This window comes from Halichoerus grypus, chromosome 8, assembly GCF_964656455.1.
Source record: "Halichoerus grypus chromosome 8, mHalGry1.hap1.1, whole genome shotgun sequence".
In the NCBI taxonomy this organism is placed as follows: domain Eukaryota; kingdom Metazoa; phylum Chordata; class Mammalia; order Carnivora; family Phocidae; genus Halichoerus; species Halichoerus grypus.
The window spans coordinates 120,217,477-120,238,238 of record NC_135719.1 but is presented as its reverse complement, the minus strand read 5'-3'; the positions used below and the strand labels follow the sequence as shown (position 1 = coordinate 120,238,238).

The following is a 20,762-nucleotide window of genomic DNA, read 5'->3' as shown; positions in this document are numbered from 1 at the left end:
AAGAACACTGCTCAGTGTTTGCGGAGACTTACTATGCATGCCAGTGCTGGCTTCAGCCCTCCATCACACGGTCTCACCTGACAGTACCTATAAGCAAGTACTATTATTAGACCCATTTTCCGGATGGGGAAAGCCAGGCTCAGGAAGAAGCCAGCATTCCCAGTCACATAGTTGTACCTGACTGAGCTGTGACCCCGGTCTGCCTGACCCCACCATACAAGCTCTCAGCCCCCACAATCCAATGGGGAGGCAGACGTTAGATGTTAGATGTTAGAGGTCACCCAGCAGATCTGGGTTCTAATAGTCACTCTCCCCTGGGGCCCCACAGGCCTGGAGGAGAATATGTCTCCCCTCAGCCTGTCCTTTCTTGGGATGTTGCCCATCCCCTCTAGTTACCCTCTCCACAGCCCAGGGGGTCGGGGTGGTGAGCAGAGGGGAGGCTGATTTTCTGCCTCTTTTATAAATGGGGAAACTGAGGTACAATATAGAGGTGGGGAGTGCACTGGGATCACCCTCAGGTGCAGCAGCTGCCTTGCAAACCAAGTCTCTGTGTCACCTCTGCTACAGTCTGGCTAGGGATGGGGAATGATATTTTACCACTCGGAGGGGTGTCGTCCTGCCTAATGAGTGACGGAGAAATCCTGGCTCCTGCAGGAGGCTCCTAAGGGCTAAGGGGATGGCGTTCTAACCGGCCTTACTGTCCACCTGAACGTGGGACCTGGGGGGCCTCCTCTGGAAGGCACTGGACGGTTGCTGGAGTTGTGTTTCTTCTTTTGGTGCTTCCTTTTCTGAGAGACGCTGCCTGTAATTATTTAGTGGCATTCCAGCATTCCCCATCCACCCAAGAAAGTCATTTATTCCTGCTAATGCAGGGGTCAGAGGGAGGAAAATGGTAGGTTCTTGAGCTCCAGCCAGTCCCTGAAGCCGGTGAGGGCAAAGGAAGGAAGCACTGCCCATCACCTCTTGCACCCCCCTCCTCAAAGCCTCCCCCAATTGCCTCAAGCTGGGGGCAGGAGGGCAGGACTCAGGGTGCTTCATTGATTGGCTCCGAAAGGCCTGTTTCCTCAGGCCTTTTCTTCCAGTGTTCCTGACCATTTTACTGCCCAGCCTGGAGTGCCCTGAGGTATTGTGCGAAGCCAGGCAGTTGGTCTGGGCTCGAGTAAAAGCCAAAATATTTTTGGTTTCTGTGTTGTCCTTGCCTCTGCTTCTTTCCTTCTGTCCTGCAGCTTTGGGTTTGGTTTGGAGCTAGAGCTGAGTCTTCCTGCACGGTGGACGGCCTCACAAACCGAACAATGCACATCAAAGCCAAATAGGGGCCCCGGCCCCTTCGGTGCGTAGTCAGATGTTCATGATGATTCCTGGACTGCAGGTCCACATGCAGGGGTGGTAGGGAGCTGGGCTTTCTCTTCTTAAACATACGTTAAAAATCACCGGAGGATTGGAAGTCCACGCCGCCGTGAAAGCGAATGTGGGATTCTATGTTAGTACCACTGCCCAATTGTGCCTTGCCTGGTTGGGAGGCCAGAGAGGACAAGTCCCACCTCGACCATCATTTGCTGATGAACCTGAGTGACCACATCTTATTTCCAGCCTTTCATTTCCTGGTTTTTGAAATAAGGGGGTTGGACCAGATGAGTTCTTAGGTTTGTGATTCCATGAATATCTTAGAAAGCAAAGCACACAGAGCCAAACTTCCTTTGCCATGCCAAATGATGGGGCAGTGGAGCCAGCAGGGTGGATGCTCGAAAGCCCCAGCTAGAGTTTGAGACAGAAGGGAGTTGCTGTGTCCTGTGAATGATGTCAGGTGACTCACGCGGACGGGTCTGGAACTCTAGAAGTTGATTGTCTGAACCTCCTTTGAAGTGGTGGTTTGAAGCACTTTTACGAACTGAAGGTTGAATGAGAACATGTAAGTCATCTCGTTGGTATGTTGTATTTTCCCAAACACACCATTTAAAATCAAAACATTGAAACACTGCCTTATTTTAGGATTGTGCTTTGCATTTGAACATGCTGCTTAACACCATTAGCTGACCGGTTTCTGTGACACTTGGAGAAGGAGTTACTCCTCCCAGGGAGGTAGATTTCAGCTCATTTCAGGAAAGAGCTTTTTCACAAGCCAAGCTGGCCTTTGGAGGTAGGGAATTTCCCGTCACTGGTAATGTTCAAACCAACGCTAGGGGCTTACCAACCTCCTTCCCAGGCTCCCACCGTGTTCTCCTGCCCACAAGTCAGGGAGATGGCAGCGTGATTCCCTGACACCCTGTCCAAAGCAGCCCCCTCCTCCTTACCTTGTTATACCATCCTGGTTTACTATTTTAGTACTTATCACTCTCTGAAAGTGTCACACTCATTTTTTTTTTTTTCTAGGTCATCATCTTGCCAAACTCCAAGGTCATTCTGGAGAAGTAGGCACCTGGACCCTTGTTCCCTGTTCTGTCCCCAGTGTTCCATCTCCTGGCACTTAGCAGATGCTCAGCACATACTGAATGGATACAGTTTTGCTATTGGTATAGGCTTTATAGCTTCTGAGCCTCCGAGCCCCTCATCCTCCCAGATTAGTCCCCTCAGGAGTATGGTTACAGATCTGGAAGGAGCTGAGGGAGAGTAGAGCGAGCACTGGGGATCGGGCGGGCAGAGACTCTCTCGCTGGCCATATCCTTGGGGTTGTCACCCAAACTTTTGGGGTCTTGGTTACTTCATCTGTAAAAAGAGAGAGCTGGATTCAGTTGTCTCAAGGCTCTTTCCAGCTGGACCACCTTGTGATTCAAGTACTCTGTGTTTGTACTCACTCCTCTGTTTTCAAACTGTTTGTTCAACTCCCTTTTATTAGGGGTTCTAGGGCTATTAAAACAGGAAAAAAAAAAACCCAACTAAGTAGCCTTGGGAAGTGAAGGGTAAACACAAGTGCAAATGGATTATTTTATTCCACATAACAAATTACAAGGACTGCAGGTAGTCCCCAAGGTAACTATTTAATTAAATGATCCCCAGGTTAAATATAGATAGTTTAACCCAGTCACAAATTAACAACTGAGGATGTTTTTTCCTGATATACTTTAGCCACCTAACAATGCGCTCAGCTTCAACACATCTAATAATCTCTGATTTGAAATATATTTTATAAAGAGGTTTGTACGGTCTTCCTCCTCTTCGGCCTCTCTAGGAGATGGTGAGTAAACTTGGATGATTCCATTTTACTTGTGAGAAAATTAAAAATAAGATAACTTTTTATTTTATTTTATTTTTTAAAAAAGATTTTATTTATTTATTTGACAGAGAGGGAGACAGCGAGACAGGGAACACAAGCAGGGGGAGTGGGAGAGGGAGAAGCAGGCTTTCTGCTGAGCAGGGAGCCTGATGCGGGGCTCGATCCCAGGACCCTGGGACCATGACCTGAGCCGAAGGCAGATGCTTAACGACTGAGCCACCCAGGCGCCCCAATAAGCTACCTTTTTAAAAAAATTTTATTTATTTGAGAGAGAGACAGAGATAGTGAAAGAGAGCACAAGCAGGGAGGAGAGGGAGTAGCAGATTCCCTGCTGAGCAGGAAGCCCCATGCGGGGCTCGATCCCAGGACCTGGAGATTATGCCCTGAGCCGAAGACAGATGCTTAACTGACAGAGCCACCCAGGCACCCCCAAAATAAGCTACTCTTCATGACACCATGAAAGCAGCCCCCTGCGGCTGTTTCTGGCTGCTGGCTTGTACAGATGAGCAAGGCCAGAGATGGCTAATTTTTTGCTGGTAGATACATTTGGGACTGGCCTCTGCATATTCCTCTTTCTTCCCTACATAGCGCTCTTTCTTTGTGTTTCTGGAAGAGATTTCTTCTGTATCTTGAAGCGTTAACCCACATGCTACAAATTAAGAATTACCTCTGTGCCGAATCCGTCAACCTATAGACAGGTATTGGGTACTAATACAGTGTGAAAAGTGCTCTAATGGTTCGAAAGGACAGAAAATGTGATCCTTGTTCATAAAGAGTTTGCATTTCAGTTGGGGAGGTAAGGCGTACATTAATGAGACTGCATTTTGTGCTCTGATGGCATTCTATGCTGATACAACAAAAGACTAGCTTGAGATAACGAGGGGATAGCTCGCCTTGTGATACTCTGTGAATTGGGTGGTACATTTAGTGCCAACGAGTCAGAGGAGGGAGAGGCTAGCAAGGACCAGTGTCTGTCTGGAGAGAGGCTAGCTTGTAGCTCCACACTGGTCTGGCTCTGGGGAGCACAGGAGGGACCCTACAACTGCTCCAAGCCATCCATCTCAAGGAACTGAATGTGAGTGGCGCCCCGTGGAGCGGTGTAGCACCCTGGCCCTGTATCAGGAAAGCTCACACTGTGGAGACCTAGACATGGTAAAAAGATGGAGAGGTCTCAAGGTCACTGTCCAAGGTCTGAGTCAGCCTTTGCGCCCATGAAAATGTACTGTGCCTTATACAATATTTCTAAATATTTCGAGCCAACATTTAAAAATCAAGAGATTTAAAAAATAATAACCCAGTTTTCTGGCATTTCTTGAAACCTTGGTATATCTGGCCATGGAAGACTCATATTCCCCTTTGGCATCGTTTGAGGTGTCAGTCACGTGGATCTAAGCAGTGTCTTTTAAGACAGGGCTTGTGGTGTCTGGCTTGCCCCGGTCCCCACCATTCCCCCCAAGTCCCCAGGACCTCCTACACCTTTTTCTCCAATGGTAGAGAAATATTTCTCTGTACTCCCATCCCTACTAAGAGTAAGAAAAATAAAAGCCCAAGAGGGCTGTGTGTTTAAAAAAAAGGGGGGGGGGGCAACAGGAAAAAGCCCAGTTCTTCCTAGAAACGAAGAACGTGCAAACCAAGGGCAGCGCTGTTGGAGGAATTCAGCCCACCGGCCTCACTCCAGTACATTCCCGCTGGGCCCTGTGCCAGGGGAGTTCGCGGCAAACACGGCCGACTGTACAACACAGAGGTACCGCCTTAACAACAGTCCTACTAGCTGAGCTCTATTAAGGGCTTATAGGTGTCCGGGTTACCTCACTTAACCTTCCCAGCAGCCCTGCGATATAGGTACTGCCTCTAGCCCCGTCTCAGAGTGGGGAAACAGAGAGGTTCAGCAACACGCCCAAGGTCACACAGCTACTTGGAGACAGAATTTGGATACGTGTCTGCGTGACCCCGGAACCCATTCCTGCTTCTGCTTCCTCCGCGCTGTGGGGCTCGAAGACAGATACCCCCCGCCTGGGGTGATAGATACGGGCCGCGTGCGCGCCTACACGCATGCGCCGTATCTCAGCATCCGGAGCAGTCTTGGCAGCTGAGAGGCTTTCGCTAAGTATCTTTGAATGTGTGCGCTGGGCAGATGGCTCCGGAGTCCCCGGGGGCTGGGGCTGTTTGCGGAACTTCTTCCTCTGAGTACGATCTCCTGCTGGGGGCTCAGCTTGGGCCTTTTGCCAGATCTGGGCAGGGTAAGAGAGGCGGGAGAGCCCCGCCCGCTCCACACCTTTCTGTTCCAAGACTGGCTCTTCCTCGTCTCTAAGTCTTTCCTCCTCCACCCACCTTCACCCTCCAGACCACGAGATGAGACAGTTGGTGGCTGGCAGAGTGAAGGACAAAGCAGCAACTGTTGACAAAGCCAGATGGTGAAGGAGGTGGTTCTTCAAGCCACTAGGGCCCTGTGAGGGGCTGTCCTGGGGTGTTTGCGCGCAGGGGCGCTGGGGGTGGGTGCGAGGGCAGTGTCTATGCAGCTGGCTCCCTGACTGGAGTGGGGGAAGCAGTGGAAGCCGAGGTCAGAGGCTGAGGGCAGCAGTGATTCTGTGGGGAAGCCCCAGCTCAGTGCCCACTGGTCTTAGTGGCTTAGAAGTAAACCCCAAGATAAGGATCTGAGTGCTGCTAGTTAATTTGAGAGGTGATCCCAGGAAGCCCCAATAGGAGAGTGGGGAAGTGAGTCAGAGAAGGCAAGGCAGCCAATGAAGGGTTTGTTTTCAACTTAGTTATCACTGGGTTGGCTGGACCTTGATCTTGCTGGGACGATCTAGGAACCAGTAAAGGACACATGCCTCAGAGAAGCATACCCAAGGCGGGGAAGGAAGCTGGGTATTCATACACCAATCTCTCAGTCACGGGTTGAGGGTCACTTGGCCCTTCTGGCCTGCTGTGGGGGGTGGGGGCAGGGGGGCTCTAGTGGCCAAAGAGAGCCCCCAGGCAGAGATTCAGGTGCTATAGTCGGCAGTTGGACAGGGATGCGCTGAAATGGGGAGGGTGAGGGGACGTGGGTGAGCGCCAACCCCCCTGCCACTCCCCTGCTGTCCATGTAGATGGAGCATCATGTCTGGAGCGTGGGGTGCTTTGCAGAGGTTCTACACCTGTCCTGTACCAATTAGCTTTTGCTACATAACAGACCTCCCCCTAATTTAGTGGCTTAAAATAGCAATCGTTTATTTAACTCACAGTTGGGGCGCGGGTGGGCAATTTGGGCTGGGCTTAGTGGGGTCATTCTGGCCTCAGCTGTGCTCACTCGTGTGTCTGTGACCAGCTGGAAGGTGGGCTGGGGGCTGGCCGGCCTGGGACCGTCTCTCATCCGCGGCAGGCTAGCTGCGGCTTGCTCTCTCGGCGGTGGCAGCACTCCAAGAGAGTGAGCGTAGGCAGGGGAGGGCTCTGGAAGCCTAGGCTGGGAACTGACACAGCATCACTTCCACCGCATTCTGTGGGCCAGAGCAAGTCATCAGGCTTGCCCAGATTCAAGGGGTTGGGAAAAAGACTCTGCCTCTCGGTGGGAGGAGCTGCAAGGTCACATTTAGGAGGATAGGAACATTTGTAGCCATTTTTACAAATGATCTATCACATGTCCCGTGCCTTTAGGCATCTTGTGGTCTGGTGGACAATCAAAACCAGTGTTTGTTCTACTCTTTTAGACATAGTAGGAGTCAGAAGCTGTCTGGGTCAAGTGTGGGAACGTCTCTGTCCTATAATATCTCCTCCACTGATGCTTTCTGTTAAACATTGTCCTTTCTTTGGTCGTCTTTAAGAAAGCAATTCTTTCTGAGGGATAGCACATTAAGCCTCTACTTAGGAGGCAGAGGTTCTGTGTGGGTGGGGAAAGCAGCCATGAGCTGAGTGGCGCCGGAATCCGCGGACCGCGTTCAGGGTCTGAACCTTTCCCCGTGTTCAGGGAACGCCTGCCTTCCTGCTCCTACTGGGTGGCAGCAGAGCCCGCCCCTTCAGAAGATGCACGTGCCCTACCTTCCCCCTCCCGGCCTCCCTTTACAGCCAGGCCATGAGCTTTGCCCATCCAACCTGCTTGCCCCCGTACTCAGAATAGGAGCTAGTGATGCGAAGACGTGGGGATCAGTAAAGTCTCCCTGGAGGTGGTGTGAGTTCCAGGGGCCAGTTCCAGCTGTGGGGCGAGGAGTGGGGTCCTGTGCCCGTGGCAGCCGTGTCCTCACTAGACAAGGCCCCGGGGTGTGTGTTAGGGGGATGGATTCTGGCTGCCGAGTCTCAAACTTGGTTCTCTAGCTCTTCCACAGATTATGTGAAGGATGAAGTATCCTTTTAGTGAATTTCTATTTTGCTGGGATCAGCCAGACCCTATTTCTGTTGCTTGCAGATAAGAAACTCCAACTTGTATGGTGGGGGTGGAGAGGGAAAAATACAGAAAGAGAGTGTGTTGGGGGTGGTTTGAAGGAAAGGAGAAACGGGTTCTATGTCACCATTTTGCCTGATGTAGCCCCGTTGGGAACTGAAAAAGAAAACCAGCTAACTGTTTTTGAAAGCATGTGATAGTTCGTTCGTTTAAAAAAAAAATTCCAGAAGATAAAAGGTTTGCCCCTTTTAGAAGCCAGTTGAAAAACTGACAGCTAGCCCTCTGAGAGTGAGGTGCAGATATGAGCCATAGGGAGGTTGTGTGCTTCCGGTTTGGAGCCCTGGAGCCAGACAGAAACGTCTGAGACTTGGTGGAAGGCCAGAGGGGGCTAAGGGGGGGATGTGAGGCCTAGCTGTGCATCCCCGAGTAAAAGGACAGAGTAGGAAATTCATTTATTTTTCTCTGAAGAGCATCCAGAGTTGGATGGGGACACGCTGCAGCAGTGAAGTTGAGCAAAGAACACGTATTTTTTAAGGCCTGGTAATTGCTTGGCTAATAAAAATTTTATAGAAAAAACATCGGTGAGTGGATCATGTAGGATATTACTGCTTCTCTTGGTTTATCAACCCTTAAGAGAAGTTTATTTTATTTTTTTTAAGATTTTATTTATTCATTTGAGACACAGAGATACAGAGAGAGAGAGAGAGAGAGCATAAGCAGAGAGAGAGGCAGAGGGACAGGGAGAAGCAGGCTTCCCGCCGAGCAGGGAGACCGATGCAGGGCTCGATCCCAGGATCCTGGGATCATGAGCTGAGCCGAAGGCAGATGCTTAACGATCTGAGCCACCCAGGCTCCCCAAGAGAAGTTTATTTCTGAGCTTGGGGAAATTTGGCAGCTATCTCAAATGTAGATGGCATATCCAGGAGGTAGTAATTCACCTCCCTACGTAAAATGCAAAAGAAATACAGTTACAAAAGGCAAGTTAAAGAGCATCCAAACAGTGTACAATACGGCCCTGCTGTTTATCTTGAGTGGATAGTTCTTGTCAAGACGTGGCGGGCGTGGGGTGGGGAGGACAGGTGCCTAGCAGTAATATTTCTTGGGCTGCCTGGGGTCATACCACCATCTTTGGGCTACCCACCCCCCCCCCCCATCGCACAAAGTGCCTCCCGCAGGCCCTTGGCTTTTTCTCTTCCACCACACTGCTCTTCCTGAGTTTACCTGAGCTGCCGTGTAGAACCCCGTTGTGTTCCTGCAGCACCATCAGGCTCAGAAGAGAGCAAATTCAGGTGTTGTCCCGAGGGCTGGATCTACAGAACCAGAGTGGGCAGGGAGGAGAGAGACCCCAGACCTTCACAGGGAGGAGATCCAGCCTGGAGAGCTAGACTTCCGTGTGAAGGAAGGCTGAGAGTCTCTGGCCCATCCGCGTTCACTGGTGGTGGGGGTTTGCTGAAGGGTGTGGAACAGCGTCGATATTAAGACATCCGATCTGCAGTGGTTGTATTGGAAGCCCCTCCTTCAACCCCAGGAAGTAGAACTGTTCTGCTTCTCCACACAGGACCAGCTGGGTGTGACCTGAGCATGCACAGTTCAAATACTCATGGCTCAGGATGAATCTGCAGTTCTCACTGTGCATTCTGGAAGCCAAAGGGACCTTCTTCTTGGCCCTTGGTGCCACTGACTGGGGAGACTCAGTCAACCAGCCCATAGCCTTTGTGAACATTTATGGAGAAACTCTTTGCCTGAAGGGCTCTCCTTCTTCCTGTTCTTCACCTCAGTCCCTGTTTTACAGGGATTTTTTACGGAAACTGAGGCTTCTAGAGATCAAATGGTTTGCCCAAGTTTACGGAGGTAGTAAGAAGTGGAAATCAAGTCATTTAATTCCAAATACAATGCTCCTATCTTAATACCTCACTATTAATCTTGAATTTGCTCAAATACTGCATTGAAGAGAAATGATTTAGAGTACAGATTTGTTAGTAGTCTTCCTTCAAGATGTTATACACTTTAGGAATGTTCCAGCCACCTTTTGTATGGCGTCACCTCTGTGATGATTAATTTTATGTGTCAACTTGACCGGGCTAAGAGATGCTCACATAGCTGAGAAAACATGATTTCTGGGTGTGTCTGTGAGGGTGTTTCTAGAAGTGATTAGCATTTGAATTGGTAGACCCAGGAAAAAAGAGTGCCCTCACCAGTGCATAATATTCAATGAGGGCCTGAATAAAACAAAAAGACGGAGGAAGGGAGAATTTGCTCTTTGTTTGAGTTGGACTGTCTTATCTTCTCCTGCCCTTAGACATTGGTGCTTCTGCTCTCAGACCTTCAGACTAGGGCTGGGATTTACACCATTGGCCCCCCAGTTCTCCGGCCTTTGGACTCAGAGCGGGACCAGAACTTACACCATAGGCTCCCCTGGTTCAGGCCTTCGGGTTTGGAACCACACCACTGGCTCTCCTGGCCTTAGGCTTGCCGGTGACAGATGGTGGGACTTCTCAGCCTCCATAATCCTGTGAGCCAATCCCTGATAATAAATCTCTTTCTCTATATCTCCATATATCCTATTGATTCTGTTTCTCTGCAGACCCTAATACAGACCTCCGTTCCCCTTCCCTGTATGCTCTGCAAACACACGTTTCTCATTGCCTCCTGCCCACACGGCCTTTCCTTCTCCTGGTGGGTACGGCCAGTGTCTCAGTACCCTCCCCTCCCCCATCACTGCCTCTGGGTGGTTGGTGCACAACACAACGGGGTGTCAAAGAGCTTGGGAAACCATGGTCAACAGGCCCATCTTCCACTGCTGTCAACTTTACTGGAAAAGTTTTGGGGGGAGAATCATAGTACAACATATATCTACCTATGCAAGAGAAAGTATGCTTTGAAGACGAGTGTTTTTTTATCTTTCAAATTAACGCAAAGAGATTCTTGCTTGCAGCAGCTGTTTCCAGAGATAGCCCTGGAGCTTCTAGAGACAGCTCAGTCTCCTCAGCAGGCCATGGGGGTTATTTGCTGAAATACAACCCTCATTATCTGAAAGGCTTGTTGGGTGTCTACCATAGGCCCCAGGACAATGTACTGAGTTCTTGCGTTCCTCATGTGCTGTCAGATAACTCTTCTAGTCCATCCTGTTAGGTTACACCCATTCTGAAGCTTTTGTAGCAGTAACAGCAAGTACCTACTACGTGCCAGGAGCGGGGCTGGGACAAGGGTGAGGCGAGCAAGGCACCTAGGATATAAAACTTAAGGGCACAGCTGTTGCCAACCTTGTACTAGCATGACCCCGAGAGACAGAGAGAGAGAGAGAGAGAGAGAGAGGGAGGGGGGCTTGTTGAATTTTGCACCGTAGGCTCCTCCCCTTTCCTTGGTCCTGCCCTGACTGATTCTTCGAATCCATTTTCTCATATGTTTTGTTACAACAGCCTCATTTTACGGATGGGGAAAATCTGAAGCCCACGGTGGTTAAGAAACTTGCCTGGGGATCCCACAGCTGGTTCCAGTACACTGTTGTCTGACGCTGACCTTAACCTCCTTTACTCTTCCCACCGCCCTGAGACGTAATCGGTCACCCATAGTATTGGTTCAAGAGGGCCGATGGCTAAATTTCCAGGAATTCTGTGAGTCAGCCATTAAACATGGCCCTTATTAAATAGCAAACGAGACAACCATAAGTAATTAAATAAACTCGATCAGAAGCGAATGTAGTAAGTCCCCCCAGCTCATTACTTTCTAGTTCTGGTTCCCCAGGGTCGGGAGGGAGTCCTGGCTCCACCACGTAGCAGCTGTGTGACTTGGGCTGTTCTGCGAGAGCCATGCCCTGAGGAGCCCTCCGGAGAGTGGAAGGGCAGGGAACGAGGCCCTCGCATCCAAGTCCCAGCTTCGCTCCAGCGATCGGTGTCCGTTTTCTCATCTGCAGACTGGGAGCAACGGGCAGACGAGCACCTTGTCACCGATGGCAGTGTCTGCGGGATCTGTCACATGCTGTTGAACACAGAGCTCTGGAACGCTGGCTGACCACTCATTATGTGCCAAGCATTGTTCTAAGCCCCTTGCTTATATTTTCTTACTAGCGTTCCAGCAACCCACTGAGATAAGGATTGTTTTTCTCCCATTTTTAGATGGGGAAATAGCCTCGGCACAATGGAGTCCCTTCCCCAAGGTCACACAGCTGGTACGTGGCAAAGGCAGGAGTCCCTCTTGGACAATCCCTGGGACCTAGGAGATGCTCAGTGAATGTGACTGATCAGCTCCCGCAGCCCCCCATCCGGGAGATGTCTTGGGCCCCAGTGCCATTTTCCCTGGGAGCCTCCAGGTCAAGTGTCAGAAAGCGTAAAGGCCCTTCAACTTTTCAGATGGTGGGTCCCAAAGCTGGCCGGACCCCCAAGCAGGCAAGCGGCAGAATCCTGCCGCTGCACCCAAACCCTCCTGTCCTCCCTGTCCAAGGGCACCTCGGCAGCTGCCGCTCTGGAGCAAAACATCCCTTCTCTTAAGGGCGGGAAGAGGCCAGCTCCTCCCTGAGCCGGCCCGGATGCCACTTCTTCCGGTCATTCTCCAGGGCGGATACATTGTGGGAATCAGCCACGCCGGCCACAAGGAAGAAAAACACCCGCTTCCCATACTCCCAGCACCAGTGGGGGGAAGCTCCAGGCTTGAGCTCCCTGAGACCTCTCCCTGGGTCCCAGGAGAAATCGGCTCCCCCCACTGGGGTGCCGTGCGTCCGTAGCCCACAGGGCCCGAAGGGGCTGACGGCCGAGGCTGAGGAGGCAGCGGGCCCCAGTGAAGGACCCTGGCTCTGTGTACCAGGCAAGCCTGGGTTTGAATCTCGCCTCTGCCTCTTATGAGCTGGGTGTCCTCGGCTAACTTTTCTGAACTTCAGTTTTTCCTTCTGCAAAATGGGAGAATACCCAACTTATGGCGTCTTACAGAGTTGTGGTTTAAAAGTCAAAGAAATGTGTACAAAGCACCTAAGACACAAACGGTGGAAGGAATGGAATACATGGGAAGTGAATGAATACTCATAGCAGTTGTGTGCTGGGCAGTGCGCTAGGCAAGGGAGGGCCCCACAGGGGCGGACGCGAGTGCAGGGCCCTGCAGAGGCAGAGAAACCGAGAGAGAAGGTGCCGTGGTGGCGGGGTGGGGGAAGAGCAGGGAACATTAGGCCCCGTCCAGACGCTCCCTGAGTTATTCTTGAGACCTACTATGTGCCCGTGGGGATTATGGGGGATGCAGCTATGCACATAGCCCAGCCCTTCCCTCTCAGACACGACACTGACACGCACAGAAAATTAAATGACAGCACAGGTGATGAAAGCCTTAGAGACTGGGGCACCCGGCTGGCTCAGTCGGAGGAGCGTGCGATGCTTGATCTTGGAGTTGTGAGTTCGAGCCCCACGTTGGGTGTAGAGATTACTTGGGAAAATTAAATAAATGAGAAAAGCCTGAGAGACCAAGGTGCAAGGAATCAGAGAGTGAGAAATGTGGTGCTTGACCACCTGAGAGGGACGGGCAACAGGGAGGACCCTTGTTCAGACTTGCAGTGGAGACCTGCAGGTGAGGGGCTTCCGGGGAGGCCTGAGTTTTTCTCCATTTTGTTTAACAAGGTGCAGGACAGAGGATGGGCCTGGCCAGAGCTTGCTTTCCTCTGCCCCAGCGGTCCTTCCCCCAGCGCCCCCTCTCTGCTTCCACTGCTTGGGCCCAGGGCTGAAGCACCATAGGAGCTGTCTCTATGGGACCTCGAAGCCAAGCTGGGAGCCTGCCTTGCTAGAGTGTCCCCACTCACGTGCCGCAGGAGTGCTGGTGCCATGCAGGGAGAGGGAGCGTGGAAGCTCAGGAAACAAAGCCAGTTCTTAAGTCCCTTGTGGGCTGGGGGGACTGGGATCGGAGCTGGCCCTTTGTCACTGATCTATTTCTCCCTCTTTGGCTTCCTCTTGTACAGCTTAGTCTCGGCTGAGTCACGCGGACCTTCCTGGGTTGAAGAGACAGTTCCAGAAAGAGTATGGAGGCAAGTCGGAACATGAGGCCCTCCCCAAACTTCCCAGGCGGGCCTCCTGCAAGGCCCCGGTAGGCATGGCCACCTTGCTTCCTTGGAGGCCTGGGTGTGTTCCTGCGACTCCCCTGCCCTCCCTTCGTGTGAGGTGAGTCTCTCTTACAGCACATTGTCTGCTGTGACAGCACGTTGGTGTGGGGGGACACAGCCTCTTGGTATGTGTGCCCTTATGCTTTACCAAGAGGCCGCTTTCTCCCCACCCAGTAACAGTGAACCCTTAAGAAGCAATAAAGGAGACAGCATGGTGATAGCCCACTCCATGCTCCATGCCCACATGACATTAAAAAGGGATCTGTTTTTAAAATTAGGGGAGCAGATGAAAAGCCCAGTCCACTTAATCATGCGGGGTGAGGGGCCATCCTGTCTCTGTGCTTGCCAAGCTCGCACCTGTGTCGGCGGGAGCACTGTTCTGTGGCCCCTACAGGGGTGTGTTTCCCCCAAGTGCATTTTCATGTTACAGATCACATTACCCTCAGAGAAGGTGATTCTTTTTGGAAGAAATAGGCTGTTTCTCTGCTCCTTATGTGGGGGATGGGAAGGGAGGTAGTAAGGACTGGTGATTACAAGAGTGGGCTCTGGGGGCGCCTGGGTGGCTCAGTGGGTTCAGTGTCTGCCTTCAGGGTCCTGGGATCGAGCCCCGCATTGGGCTCCCTGCTCGGTGGGGAGCCTGCTTCTCCCTCCCCCCACTTCCTGCTCCTGCTTTCTTTCGCTATCTCACTCTCTCTCAATTAAATAAATAAAATCTTAAAAAAAACCCAAAAACCCAAAAAAACAAAAAGAAACCAAGAGTGGTCTGGGAAGCTGGAAAGCCAGGTGTTTTGATCTGGACTTTGCCCTGTTACTCCTTGTATAACCTTGGGGAAGGCGCTTGACCTCTTGGAGCCTCAGTAGCCTCATCAATGCAGATGCTAAGAGTGAATGTCCTCGCAGAGAGCTTGTGGGCATTAGGTGAGGTCATGTGGGAGTGATGGAGCAGGAGGTCCGTGTGGGGGCCTCGGGGCCACTTCTTGCTGTGTGTGACTCTGGAAAAAGCACCAGCCTCCTGAGGTTTGCTCACGTCTGCAGTGGGGGTTACACGTCTGACGTGTGAGTTAGGGGAGGGTCAGATGAGGTCTCTGCACGATGAGGAGCAGGAGGTAAGTGCTCAGTAAACACGGGCCTGTGACAGGCTGGTATGACGGGGTGGGGAAAGGACAGGAAGATGACATCCTTTCCCACTTGGCTCTTTCTGTGTTTCTCTTAGGAAGCCGGGTCCTGGGGCCTGGGGCGGTGAGCAGCCAGCCCCCTCCCCCCCCGGGGGGCACCCTCCCTGCTCCTTTCTTGAACGGGCCTGGCCATCAGTGGCGCTAGGTGGGTCCACGCCCTCGGCCACGACAGAACCACGCTCATTTTGCAGCTTCCTCCGTGTGGAGGCTTAAATTCAATGGCTCCCGGACCGCGGGGCCACCTCCTCCCATGACCCGGCCATGTTTTCATTCCTAACCATCCTCACTAACCCAGAACACTTGGGATTCTCTTGTCTCCAGCAGAACCCCAAACACCTCCCACCCCCTTGTTGGTATAGTGGTTAATTAAGTGTCTGTCAGTCACAGAATCCAGAGGCAGATATCAGATGACTGTTCACTCAGCCTTTTCCCGAAAGGCCCATCTGGGCTGGTTTCTTCAGCTCAGCGACATCGGCACTCCTCGACCACCTGTCTTCTCGGCCACTAAGGGTGATGGCCCTGGGGCTGGTGAGCAGCTGTTGTCCATCTCCTGGAGCCAAGCGGGGAGCTCAGGCTGCAGTAGACAGCCATATCTGGTAGAGGCCAAAGGGAAACGGCCTGCTGATTATTGGGCTGCCGTGAAAACTTCACCCTGGAGGTCTTTCACAAACAGGATAGAGTTTCACCTCTCTGGAATGTGTTAGAGCAGCAAGGCCTACCCGTCCTCTCTGCCCAGGTGAAATTCATCTTCCATGAAGGACTGGGCCCCACGTCTGAGCTGCACAGACCTACATAGACCTCCACGGATAGAACATAGAGCCCCATCCATGGTTGCTAAGGCCTTGAATGACTATCTTTCTCCAGGTATGTGTTTATTTCTTTAACTCCCTTGAAGGTGAGGATTACGTCCCACGTGATAGCCACACATCACTTAGCATGGCGCTGGATACTTCTCAAGCATCCACTGAGGCCCTGTGGTAGTTAGGCGGCTGCCCCTAAGAGGGGAGCAGAGCTTCAGAGGATGGCTCACTGCACTGGTAGGTTTTGAGGAAGCCAAGGAGGGCTGGAGTTTGGGGTGCTGCCTAAGGAAAGTGGGCTCCACAGTGGGGCAGGACAGTGGGGCTCAGTGCTGGGGACAGCCAGAGAAGGTAGTAACCTGGGGAGAGAGGGCTGGAGCCTAAAGACAAGAAAGACAATCGATGGCCTTCAGAGCTTTGTTGAGAACCATCCCTGGAACCCCCCACAGGGTGCCTCTCTTTGTGTCAGCGTGGGGTTCAGACCTGGTGACCGCTGACCTCCAGCTGACCTCCAGCTGGAGGGGAAGGGGTGCAGGAGAAGTGCAAATGAGATGTGGTTTCAGGATAAATGGGGCCTCGGGTGGGCAGAGCCTCCAGGCCAGGAGTTTTACAGGGAGACAAGAACTCAGAATGCCCCAGACGGCAGGGCTTCCTGCAAGCCTGGGGATGTGGCCGCGCCCTGTGTCCTTAAGGAGGGATGGAGGCCTGGGGTTGACTGACCTGGGCTGACCCCTGGGGTGAAGGGGAGAATGAATAACAATGGTGGCCATAGCAATGCTTCACACACAAGTGTGGGGTTTCACAGTTTTCAGAGGGCTTTTGCACCTGTTAGCTCAGGAACAGGGAGAGGGGGCAGAATTTCAGGTGCCCCTACCCCATCTATTCCGGGAGGGCCTTAACCCTGACCCTCCCATTTCTCCTCCCTCTTTCTGGGACAGAGCACTCGTACTGGGATGTGCCGCCTCGCGCAGATCTGGAGCAGGGTGAGAGCAGGGACAGGCTCTGGAAGGGTGCACCTTGGAGCAGCCCTGCCTCCTCTCTCTTAATCCGGCCCCTCCTCCTTCCCAGAGGTGTGATCCCACACCTGGCTCACCTGGGTTCCCAGGAAGGCCAGGGAGGCGGAACCCCTCTTTCTATGTCTCCCAGAAGGGAGGAGCTCTGGGCTAGGAGCTTCTAGTACCTTATTGGCATCACAATAATCTGTTTCTTTCCTCACCTGTTCTACCCACTGGGCACAGCCCTGGCCTCTCTGTCTTGCTCTGCCAGTGGCTCTGTGGGCCTGGCGGCCCCAAAGGTCAGAACCTGTTTCCCACACTGACTCAGATCTCAGCCTCCTTCCTGACAGATGGCACATGGGGCAGCCCCAATCCTGGCCTTGGTAAATGCCCCGATATTCCTCCACCAGCACACGAATCTTTCCAACTTAGGGATTCTAGCTTCAGGAACTTCACCCAGCATCTGCAGGCCCGCCCTGGGCTGGCAAGGGATGTAACAGAGTCAGAGGAAAGGTATACAGAAGCCCAGAAGACACATGTTTTTGACAAGAAACAGGGGCATGTATCGAAGAACAGGAACGGAGGGCCACAGGGGAGAACTGCCTCTCTCGGAGAGATGGGACAAAGGGGCCAACACGAGGCACTGTGAACTTCGTTGAGTGTAGGGTGAAGAAGGGGAAAGTCGGCTGGGCCCAGATGAGCAGATCTGGTCTGGCTACATGGAAAGCACAAATAAGTTTGTTGTATATGATTCTGAACTAACCAGAGTGGCAGATCAGGACATGGATGTAGTTTTTGAACGTCCAGTGGCCTCACCTAGAATTTTCAGGCTAGGACATAAAAGTGTGAGTTAGATGGTCCCACCTGTTTAAAAAAATATCTTATTGCAACCCAGATCCACAAGACGTTGTCCCTTAGGAGTCACAAAAAGAAGTATGGGGTACTGTGAATGTAACAGTCAAGCATAATAAGTATTTATTCATTCATTCATTCATTTAGAGTGTGTGAATGGGTAGGAGGGACTAGAGGGGGAGGGAGACAGAGAATCTTTTTTTAAAGATTTTTTATTTATTTATTTGACAGAGAGAGTTAGTGAGAGCAGGAACACAAGCGGGGGAGTGGGAGAGGGAGAAGCAGGCTTCCCGCCGAGCAGGGAGCCCGATGTGGGGCTCGATCCCAGGACCCTGGGATCATGACCTGAGCCGAAGGCAGACGCTTAATGACTGAGCCACCCAGGCGCCCTGAGACAGAGAATCTTAAGCAGCCTCCACGTTCAGCATGGAGCCTGACACGGAGCCCAACAGGGGGCTCGATCTCACGACCCTGAGATCATGACCTGAGCCAAAATCAGGAGTCGGGTGCTTAACTGACTGAGCCACCCAGGCGCCCCATGCATAATGAGAAGTCTTATGTGGAGGGCTGCGCCGTACAGGAAGAGTGGTAGAACGTACCGCAGTCTGGAGAGTTTGATGTCATCCACTGGAATCAGGTGATCATTTCCCCAGTGAGAGTCAGTGGGGAACTAGAAGAAAAGCATACAGTCAGCTTGGCTGGGACACAACTAGTTGGCAGAAACAGAGTCGGGGTATGTGCGGTTACGCTGTGGTAATAACCACAAAATCTGGGTGGCTCGTGATAACAAAGGTTATTTTTCATTTGTACCACGTGTCTGTTGTGTGTTGGCTGTAGGTCTGCTCAGTGGTTTTCACTCCTGGGCTGATGGACAAACATTGGGACTTTTTGATCTGGGATTCTGACGGTTTCATAGCAGAGGGAAAAGAGACATGATGAATCACTTACTGATCCTCAAAACTTCTGTCTGGAAGTGACACCTGTCACTTCTGCTCATATTTCATTGGCCAATGCGAGTCATATGGCCTAGCCTAACCTCTCCTGGGAGAGCAAAGGATAATTCTCCTCTAATGAACAATAATAAATTGACCCCCAAAAAGTCCTAAAAGTCATTTTCTGCTTTAGGCCATAATTGGGGTCCACCTCACTAATTCTTGTGAGATGTAGAGACCTCAGAATTTAGTTGTGGACAATTGTCTTAGGATGGAGTTATAGACCCGTTGCAGGAGTAGAAGCTCCCAGGAGGGACAAGTGTATTTCATTCACTGGTATATCCCAAAGGCTAAGAACACGCCCCTCAACATATCTTTATTGCCGAATGAATTATACATGGGTTCAAGACGCAATATGACCCTCCCTGCCTCAGCCAAGGAGTATCCGTGTCCCATGTACTGACTTCTTTGGGTGTGGAGATAAACACGCTCAGAGAACCTGTGTCTTTCTGATGGATCCAGATGAGTTGGGGCTTCACCTTCTGCTTTGGGATGCTGTGTGTCCAGCCCAAGAGTCAGCAAACTTTTTCTGGAAAGGGCAGATATTAAATATTTCAGGCTTTGCACGCCATATCATATGGTCTCTGTCACAACTACGCAAGTCTCTTGTGGGGCAAAGCAGCCATCAACTGTATGTCAATGATCGAGGGTGGCTCCGTTCCAAGAAAACTTTATTTGCAAAGCCAGGCAGTGGGCCAGAATTGGCTGGGGGCGGTAGTTCGCCTACCCCTAATCTAGCCACGAAGCTGGCTTCTCAAGCTTTGCTTTCCCCCCGGGAGGGGGGGGTTCCTTTTCAGGACCATGTTAGAGGCATACATTTATCACTCTCATCTGCATAAAATGAATTACCACGAAATTGTAGTTTTGAAACGTCCTGATGTCTGGTTTGGGGTGTTTAGGGCTTCGGTTTATTTTCGTCCAGGGAGGCAGGTCCATCCCCAAACACCCTGATCTGGCCAGGTTTTGGCTCTCGCTGTGCTGTTGTAACTCCCAGGTGCTCCCCTCCCTCGGTATCCCCATCTGCCTTGCCTTTGGGGCATGCACCCACTCTCCCCATTTCACTTGCTCCAGGGACCCCCCAGACTGCCATGGGGGGAAGGGAAGGGCACATGGCTGGCTGAGGAGGAGGAGCTCGCCCCTCTCCTCACAGTTCAGTTGGTCTGAGAAGTACAGAAATCTATTTTCTTAGGGATGTGGCTCGGATATTTTCATTTCATGGAACCTGATGCCTCAGAATCACAGATTTTTTTTCAGGCCAGAATGCCTCTGGTATGATGTGACAGTCTGGAGGGTAATTAGCAGCCACCCCTTCTTTCTGGGTCAGTACCAGGCTTATGTAATTAGAAGTCCGAAGACGAGACGGGGAGACAGTCAGACTTACCCCGGCCAACAACCTTCCCCCAGGAGCCTTCTAGCTGGTTGTCACAGAATTCTAGAGCAGGAAGAGACCGTATACCTGGCGACCTCTCCTCCACCTGGCCCCAACTGGACATTTGAACATCATGAGGATCAAAATGCAACCCTCTTGTCCTAGGTATCAAAGGCGGGGCTTCAGACCCCATGAACACTCCACATCCTATCCTTCAGCTAACTTCCAGACTGCTGCCCGCCCCCGCTCCCCATCTCCTCCAACAAGATAAACACATCTGTGACCCCATCCTGAGGGGACCTGGGGGAAGGAAGGAGGGAGGAGGGAGCCTCCCCAGTGCAGACAGAGACTCGGCCTTGACTTGCGTTGTTATGATAGGACCTGCCTCTCTTCTCCAGCTGGTGGGAGCACTGACCCCAGGGAGCTCAAGTCCTGGGGGAGGAGAAGCTGGTCAGGGAGAAAAGATAAGGGAGAGAGGGGAGGAGTCTGGCCAGCTCCCACCTCCTGGTTGCTGTTCCAACCAAGTTGCTGAGCTGGAGAAAGAAAACTGATAACAGATAAGGATGCTTGCTTTCCTGTGGCCTTGTTTACCTAAGCTTGGGTTCTTGCTGGTCCCTGGGGGTGGGGTGAAAGAACTTTGTGGGTGGAAGGCAGTGCGGGGTTCCTGGACTGAGACTTGCTTTCAGCTGCCTGAGGTCTGGGTGGCATACAGATCTTCTCTTACCTCCCAGCCCCACCCCAGACTTCCTGTAAGAAGCCAGCTAGACAATGGCTTGACCTGAAATACGAGGCTCTCCACACTTGGAGTAGGGCCTTTCACCCCAAAAGCAGTGGGCTTGGTGACTCTGCCTCTCACCTGGCCTCCTGGATGTCTGAGCACCTGGGTAAAGATCTCCAGCCCCAGGAAGCCTTATGGTAACCTGCTTGAGCTAATCCAAATATTC

At 51.8% G+C, this 20,762-nt stretch overlaps 1 long non-coding RNA gene across 3 annotated transcripts in view; it reads left to right on the top strand.

Moving 5' to 3' along the window:
* The first annotated feature begins 5,301 nt into the window (after nucleotides 1-5,301).
* LOC118551580 (uncharacterized) overlaps nucleotides 5,302-20,762 on the top strand; it is a 100,324-nt gene continuing 84,863 nt past the window's right edge. For all 3 annotated transcript variants that reach the window (XR_013440745.1, XR_013440746.1, XR_013440747.1), the window contains exons 1-3: nucleotides 5,302-5,451; nucleotides 13,498-13,696; nucleotides 15,550-15,677. This is a non-coding gene — a long non-coding RNA (uncharacterized LOC118551580). The remainder of the gene's footprint in view (nucleotides 5,452-13,497; nucleotides 13,697-15,549; nucleotides 15,678-20,762) is intronic.